Source organism: Gopherus evgoodei, chromosome 2, assembly GCF_007399415.2.
Source record: "Gopherus evgoodei ecotype Sinaloan lineage chromosome 2, rGopEvg1_v1.p, whole genome shotgun sequence".
Lineage (NCBI taxonomy): Eukaryota > Metazoa > Chordata > Testudines > Testudinidae > Gopherus > Gopherus evgoodei.
In genome coordinates this window covers 41017200-41025447 of record NC_044323.1, presented here as the reverse complement: position 1 = coordinate 41025447, position 8248 = coordinate 41017200, and the positions used below count along the sequence as shown (strand labels likewise).

Genomic DNA, 8248 nt, shown 5'->3' with positions numbered 1-8248 from the left:
GGCAGGTTGTGACAACTCCCTCACTGAAAGTTTTAAGACAAACACCTGCCAGGAAGAGTTTAGTTATTACATAGTCCTGCCTTGAGTGCAGGGGATGGGACTAGCAGACCTCTGGAGGTCCCTGCCAGACCTACACATCTATGATTCCCGCGCTGTGCAAGGTGCTGCAACCCAATGTCACAAGGCTGGTAGCACCATGACAGGACTGTGGGTGACACACCAGGAAGAGGCGGAGACACAACGTCACCCCCCACAGGGCCCAGCCAGCAGGCACGCTGAATTCAGCCCCATGAAACGGGCAGAGCAGCGGCCCGGGGCGCAGTGCCATTACAGGGCGCAGGGCACCCAGTGCAGCGGGCGCTCCCTGAGCCCGGGGCGCATGAAGTGCGAGCACCCTGCAGCGGGCAGGGAGGGAGCCCGTGGCTGGCTGCAGGTGGCGAAAGACACCCGGCCTTGGCGGCCTCCAAGCACCGCCAGCGGAGGGGCGGGTGCGCGGAGGGGGAAGCCACGCCCCGGGCCGGGGAGGCGGAACAGAAGGCAGGCGGGCGGGCGGACGGACTGGCGCTGAAGGCTGCGCGGAGGTGAGCGGCGGCGGGGGAAGCGCTAGACGGGCCCGCACAAAGTCCCGGCCCGGGAGCTGTAGCCGTGCCCGCCCGGCCGCGGGAGCCCGCCGCACGCAGCCAGCTCGGGGGCGGCTCGGGACAGCTTCGTCCGCCGTGGGGGCGGGAGCCAGTGCTGCGGCCCGGCCCGGCCCCGGGTGGTTCCGGTGTCGGGCACTGGGCGCCCAGTCGGACCCCGGCTGAGCTCGGGTTTTGTTTTGTAAGTGTTTTCCCCACCAGTGGTGTGAGCGAGGCAGTAAATTAGCCCGCTTGTCCCGCCCCACACAGCGAGTCAGTTTAGCAGTCAGGACTTTGATCCCACTCCTGTGCTTGGACCACGGCCTGCGCAGCAACGTTCCCTGCATGAAGTGTCTTACTGTGCGTGGGTTGCACTATCATGCTTCGAAACACTGGAGTAGTGGCACCCATCCCTCCAGCTGGGGGGAGGAAGCTAAGGAGGACACAGAAGGACTGGGCACGTCTGACAGGCTAACGGGAAATACCTCTTCTGGCATAAGAAGGCCTTGTGCCAGTTGGACTTTCCCATGTTAAGCGACAGACCATTTAAGGGAAATAGTGGGAGTACACAGAAGGATTGGAAATAACTGGAGCAGTAGAAGCCAAACACACAAACCAAAACTAATTGGCCAGGAGAGACCCAGCTCTGTTGGAAAGTGGAATACATAGGTGTTTGAGGAACTGAAAAGGATATTAACTGCAACCTGGGAGCTGGCATATGTGAGTACCCCTCTGCCCAGGAAATCAATGACAATGGGGTGGTGGCAGTTTTGTGACAGAATGAGAAACGGTGGTTGAATTATTGTCAAACCAATAAGAGGGAATTGCTGCACTGTGTGATCAAAGGGACTCACTGTCCTTAGGGTTTTGACACTTTGCTACTCATGCAGCACTGGCCAGCCAAGCATCAGGAAGGAATGCCCCCTCTCTAGTAGTGATTCAACTTTGGCACAGAGAAGCGGATAGTTTTTACAACCTAGAGTTCCAGGTCGAGCAGTAGTCTGTTTGATAGGGCAAGTCACCACTGCTAATGGTCAATGCTGTCATCAGGTTTGCAAGGCCATTATGCTGTGAGGGGTTTAAGTCTAGAACCTCAGAGCAGTTAAATTACAGTCAGCATACAACAATCTGGATTATTATTCCTGCTGTGCCTCCCATGTGGAGATGGCAAGCCAAGGAGCAGAGGTGAAAGCTGTGTGGGTCCTATTAAATAACCTGGAATTTTAAAAAAAAATCTCAATATTGCGATAGAGTGTGTCTAGACTATTAAATGAATAGTGTAGCATCTGGTAGCTCCCAGCTTCCCACAGTGGTGAGGGCATCTCCCAGCTTTCCTATAGGAGGTTACTTTGGAAGCAGAAGACAGTTCTTCAGAGTCCAAGGACTCTGCAGTGGAGGTGATCAGTAGTGGCCACATTATAATTGTGACCCTTATTGACATGCATGGCTATCAACATAGGTAAGTAAGCCGTCTCAGTGGGGAGCTCAGGTAAGGAGGGCTGGCCTAGTTGGTACATGAATGCAAGCTCTTAAAGGAAACCTTAGGTGTTATGGGAAGTAGTGTACTTCCTCTTTTATTAGGACTAACTAAGTGACTATCCCAGCATGGTTTTAGGGCAGTCTGCTGTTGAAGATACCATCATTTGGATAGAAGCAAGGTTCTGGCTATTTGTGGTAATTAAAGATTCTCATGGCACGTCTTGCAAGAGGAAGGATCTTAGCCTTGGCTGAATTTCTGTAGGACAATTGTATTCTGCCTATCTAAAGTTACCCCAGTAGTTAGTTACATATGGCATACTTCACTTTCTGTCCTCATCTGTTCTGTGGTGTTAAAAGGTTGCAGCCTTCTGCCTGTGGGGTGGTTGTATTTGAGTGATGGATGAAGTGATCCCTGTAATACGCATTTTTGTATTATTCTGCTAGGTACTTTGGGATCATTGAATTAAAGACACTACATAAATGTCAGTTATTATTATTAACGCCTCTCTTGCATTTGGGGATTTAAACAGCCATAATGTTCTCACTAGTGTCACCATTGTCATATTCACTTTTGTTGTTATAATCAGAGATGGCAACAATGGCATTCAGATGCTTAATTACATTTCATAAAGGTGACTAGTGCTAATTTTTAACAAAATTTAGTTCCCAATGCAATAGAAATTAGCTTTACTGCTTCCTTCGTTGTTAAAAAGCAATCAGTCGCAGACCTGTTGAGACACTTGCTCATAAAGTACCTAAAGCCAGAGTACACTGGAGGTACAGAATACTGAATAAGTAGTGTACTATTAGGGGATTGGTGTCTTCAGACCACATGAGTATTTTTTCTCCTTTTGATTTAGGACTAAGATGATGTCCATACAATAGGGCAGGGGTCGGCAACTTTTCAGAAGTGGTGTGCCGAGTTTTTATTTATTCACTCTAATTTAAAATTTCGCGTGCCAGTAATACATTTTAACATTTTTAGAAGGTCTCATTCTATAAGTCTATAATATATAACTAAACTGTTGTTGTATGTAAAGTAAATAAGGTTTTTAAAATGTTTAAGAGGCATCATTTAAAATTAAATTAAAATACAGAGCCCCTCAGACCAATGGCCACGACCCGGGCAGTGTGAGTGCCACTGAAAATCAGCTCGCGTGCCGCCTTCGGCGCGCGTGTGATAGGTTGCCTACCCCTGTAATAGGGCAAGATCAAATACCAGTCAGAACACAAGGTAGGTATTTTGTAGTCTAAGAGGGACAGGTTTTATCAGTTGATCCCAGATGTTGGCGTCTAACAGAGTCCCACCTCTTTAGGGTTAAAGGGGGGGGAAAGTTTCCCCACTTTTCCTTGCTCATAGTTTCAAACTCAGCCAAATCTCAAGAGATAGGCATGTGAAAAATCACTCCTCCTATTGCTGCTCCCACAGTAATCAATCCAGTGGGGGTTGATTTATCGTGTCTAGTATAGACACGATAAATCGACTGCTGATCACTCTAGTGGCAACTTCGGTACTCCACCTCAACAAGAAGCCAAGGGGAATTGACAGGAGAGCGTCTGCCATCGACACACCATAGTGAAGACACCGCGGTGAGTAGATCTAAATACATCGACTTCAGCTACATTATTCACATAGCTGAAGTTGCGTAACTTAGATTGACACCACCCCCACCCCCACCCCCAATGTAGACTAGCCCATAGCGTGGCATTTCTCAGCCAACTTCTCTGGAGAAAGTGGACCAAAGAACCAAGCTGTTTCCTGGTCTCAGCCCTGCTGAGGACTTACAAGGAACTGTGATTTCCTACTTCTGCTTTTTCAGAATCTGATCCCTTATATGGAAGTATAATAAGAGGGTTCTTTCAATTTTCCCAGCTGTTTCTGTTCTCTCCTGAGTATCTCTGCAGTGACTCAGGGGTTCTCAGGACAAAATTTTTGGTGGCCTCAGAGTACGGCCACCAACTCTTGTTCTCTCACTTCTTCCTAAAATACTTAATTAGCTTTAGGAAAAACAAATAAATATGCACATGTACATGTCCAAATTATTGTAATTTATTTATTGCTAGCTAATAAGTCTGTTGTGAAAAGTAATATTAACAAGGATACAAAAATTGATTTTTACAGGTTTCTCAACCCTGTCAAGCCTAGGGACAAATTAAGCCCTGGATGAGGGGTCGAGGGAGGTAGCAAGGGCCAAGGACAATGGGGGTGGGTGTGGGGCTGGAGCCCGAAGCCCTGTGGCCAGAGTCTGCTGCCCTGCTGCCGCACTACCCCAGGGCTGAAATCCAAAGCCTGAACCCCACTGCCTCTGGGAACTTGGGAATCTCACCAGTTGCCTGGTTCTCGAGCATTGTGCCCCAAGTGTCTCCACAGGGAGAGCAGGACCCAACCACTGCAGGTGGCTTCAGCAATCAACACCAAGGCAGTGCATCCAGGAGCAACAGGAAGGGGCTGCTACTTTGCTCCCCACCCCCCACGACAAGCAGCGGCCGCATTTGAGAAACGCTGGGCTAGAGACAGCTGAGGCAGTATTCTAAAATGAAAGGCGGTTAACTGTTTTCTTGCCATCGTCTGTATATCCTATGACAGATGGGAAGCTGAAAACTCTCCACCATCAATTAAAACTCTGGTGTAGATCTTGACAGCTGTAATCTTCCCTTACTGAAAGAGATGGCTACATGTTATTCAGGTAGGCCTGGAGAGCAAGAGGTTCTAAAGAACCTTAGTCTGTCACAGAAAATTAACATTGCCTAGGACACAGAGGTTGTGCTACTGGAAAAATACTTGCTTGTGTTGTGAGATGCTCAATTCCTAACTTACCTCCCTGTCATAAACCTAGTCCCAGATTTGGACCTTAGCGTCCAAAATATGGGGGTTAGCATGAAAACCTCCAAGCTTAGTTACCAGCTTGGACCTGGTAAAGCTGCCACCACCCAAAAAATTAGAGTGTTTTGGGGCACTCTGGTCCCCCCATACCTTCCCTGGGGACCCCAAGACCCAACTCCCTTGAGTCTCACAACAAAGGGAAATAAACCTTTTCCCTTCCCCCCTCCAGGTGTTCCTGGAGAGATACACAGAAGCAAACTCCGTGAATCTAAACAGAGGGAGTCTACCCTCTCTATTTCCAGTCCTGGAAACACAAGCACTTCCCTCTTCACCCAGAGGGAATGTAAAGTCAGGCTAGTAAATCTAACACACACAGATTTCCCCCTGACTTCTTCCTCCCACCAATTCCCTGGTGAGTACAGAGTCAATTCCCTGGAGTTCCCCACTAAAGAAAAACTCCAACAGGTCTTAAAAAGAAAGCTTTATATAAAAAGAAAGAAAAATACATAAAAATGGTCTCTCTGTATTAAGGTGACAAATACAGGGTCATTTGCTTAAAAGAATATTGAGTAAACAGCCTTATTCAAAAAGAATACAATTCAAAGCACTCCAGCAACTATAGACATGTAAATACAAAAGAAAAAAACAATAACCCTTATTGTTTTTATGAACTCTGTACTCACAACTTGGAAACAGAAGATTAGAAAGCAGGAAATAGAAATCGTCTCATAGCTGAGAGAGCATACAGGCAGAAGACCCCAGAACAAAGGACTCACACACAAACTTCCCTCCACCCAGAGTTGAAAAAATCCTGTTTCCTGATTGGTCCTCTGGTCAGGTGCTTCAGATACTTCTTTCCAGGTGAAAGAGACGTTAACCCTTAGCTATCTGTTTATGACACTCCCCCATCCCATTTTCTTCCCGTCTCAAAGTTTTGGCCACCACAGTTCTTCTGTACTGCTTTCCTTTTCCGTCCTGGAGCTTGGGTGTCCAAGCAAAGTGCAGTAACCTTCAGTGGTATGAAACTAAGGAGTAATAGTAAGTTTCCTTGGCCAGTTTTTGCATGAATACTGATGGATCAGGGATTCAACAATAACTGGAAAGAGGCCTAAAGACATGGCAAAGAAGCTGGCAGCCTGATCAGGCCAGCCTCTTGTTGTTTAGAAACAGTGGTATTATTAGTTATTGTTATTATTAGTACTATTTATATTCCTGGTGCACCAATCAAGATTAGGCAACCAGTACCAGGGCGCTATACAAGCGTGGGAAGGTAGATGTAATCCTTTCCCAGAAAAAGATTAAAATTTAAGGCCCAGATCTGGGAAGCTGTTCCATGTTGGTGAACCTATGCACCTGTGTGGATCCCTATTGAAGGCAATGGAGCTATGCACAGACACAGGGCCTCCTCATGTGAAACAGCTTACAGAACTAGGGTATAAGAAAGTGAATAATCATAGAATGATAGGACTGGAAGGAATCTTGAGAGGTCACCTAGTCCAGTCCCCTGCACTCATGGCAGGACTAAGGATTAGCTAGGTCATCCCTGACAGGTGTTTCTCTAATCTGCTCTTAAAAATCTCCGATGATGGAGATTCCACAACCTCCCTAAGCAATTTATTCCAGTGCTTAATCACCCAGACAGTTAGGAAGTTTTTCCTAATGTCCAACCTAAACTGCCTGTGCTGCAATTTAAGCCCATTGCTTCTAATCCTAGCCCCAAAGATTAAGGAGAACAATTTTTCTCCCTTCTCCTTTTAGCAACCTTTGATATACTTGAAAAATGTTATCATATCCCCTCTCAGTCTTCTCTTCTCCAGACTAAACAAACCCAGTTTTTTCAATCTTCCCTCATAGGTCATGTTTTCTAGACCTTTAATCATTTTTGTTGCTCTTCTCTGGACTTTCTCCAGTTTGTCCACCTCTTTCCTGAAATGTGGCACCCAGAACTGGACACAGTACTTGAGTTGAGGCCTAATCAGCGCAGAGTAGAGCAGAAAAATTACTTCTCATGTCTTGCTTACAACACTCCTGGTAATATATCCCTGAATGATGTTTGTTTTTTTTGCAACAGTATTACATTGTTGACTCATATTTGGCTTGTGATCCACTATGACCTCCAGATCCCTTTCCTCACTACTCACTCCTAGGCAGTCATTTCCCATTTTGTATGTGGGCAACTGATTGTTCCTTCCTAAGTGGAGTACTTTGCATTTGTCATTACTGAATTTCTTCCTATTTACTTCAGACCATTTCTCCAGTTTTTCCAGATCATTTTGAATTTTAATTCTATCTTCCAGGCACTTGCAACCCCTCCCAGCTTGGCATTGTCCACAAACTCTATAAGTGTGCTTTCTATGCCAGTATCTACATCACTGATGAAGATATTGAACAGAACCAGACCCAGAACTGATCCCTGTGGGACCCCACTTGACAGAAACCACCGTTAATAACTCTCTCAGAATGGTTTTCGATCCAGTTATGCACCCACCTTATAATAGCTCTATCTAGGTAGTATTTCCCTAGTTTCTTTATGAGAAAGTTATGCGAGACGGCATCAAAAGCCTTACTAAGGTCAAGATATACCAATCTACCATTTCCCTCCATCCACAAATTTGTTACCCTCTCAAAGAAAGTTGTTAGGCTGTTTTGGCACAACTTCTTCTTGACAAATCCATGCTGACTATTACTTATCACCTTATTATCTTCTAGGTGTTTTCAAATTGATTGCTTAATTATTTACATCATTATCTTTCCACATACTGAAGTTAAGATGACTGGTCTGTAATTCCCCTGGTCTATAATAATAACGAAGGGTGGGTGACAGGGAGGCAGTTTATTTTTAAAAAGATAGTTTTGTAATTACATTAGTAAATATCCTCTGTCCCCATCTACCCTCTCAATTTATCTGTTGGCTGGTTTCTTGTTGGAGCAGAAGTGGATTTTGAGAAGGGAAATGGAAGCCACATGCCTGATGTGACCGTGGTGAATCAGGTCAGAAACAATCCACTAGCTCTGGCCATATGACCATAATGTCTTTTTTTTTTTAATGGATGGTGAACCTTTCCAGTTGAAATCCTGTAGAGTAGGAATTTCTCTGTAGTGAGAGAGAATCACATAGAGCTGTCACACTGCTGCACTAGGCAGTGGGACCACTATTGCATACATTGTGAAGCTCTGTCAACATAATTTGCTGGTAAGAGCTCCATAAGTATTTGATAACTGGGAAATAAAAATTCCATCCCAGACCAGATCACTTTATCCATCCAATCACCTTTATTGATTTTGGCCACATTACATCTTCTGAATATCAAGAAACCATGAAAGTATT

At 45.6% G+C, this 8248-nt stretch overlaps 1 protein-coding gene across 2 annotated transcripts in view; it reads left to right on the top strand.

The window, feature by feature from the left end:
- The first annotated feature begins 505 nt into the window (after window positions 1-505).
- The window catches only part of PTER (phosphotriesterase related), a 40403-nt gene continuing 32660 nt past the window's right edge, over window positions 506-8248 (top strand). The window contains exon 1 of one of the 2 annotated variants that reach the window (XM_030550455.1): window positions 506-581. The gene's annotated coding sequence lies outside the window, so the exon portion shown is untranslated. Of the gene's footprint in view, window positions 582-701; window positions 1338-8248 lie in introns of those variants that run through there. The other variant, XM_030550454.1, reaches the window with a different exon arrangement.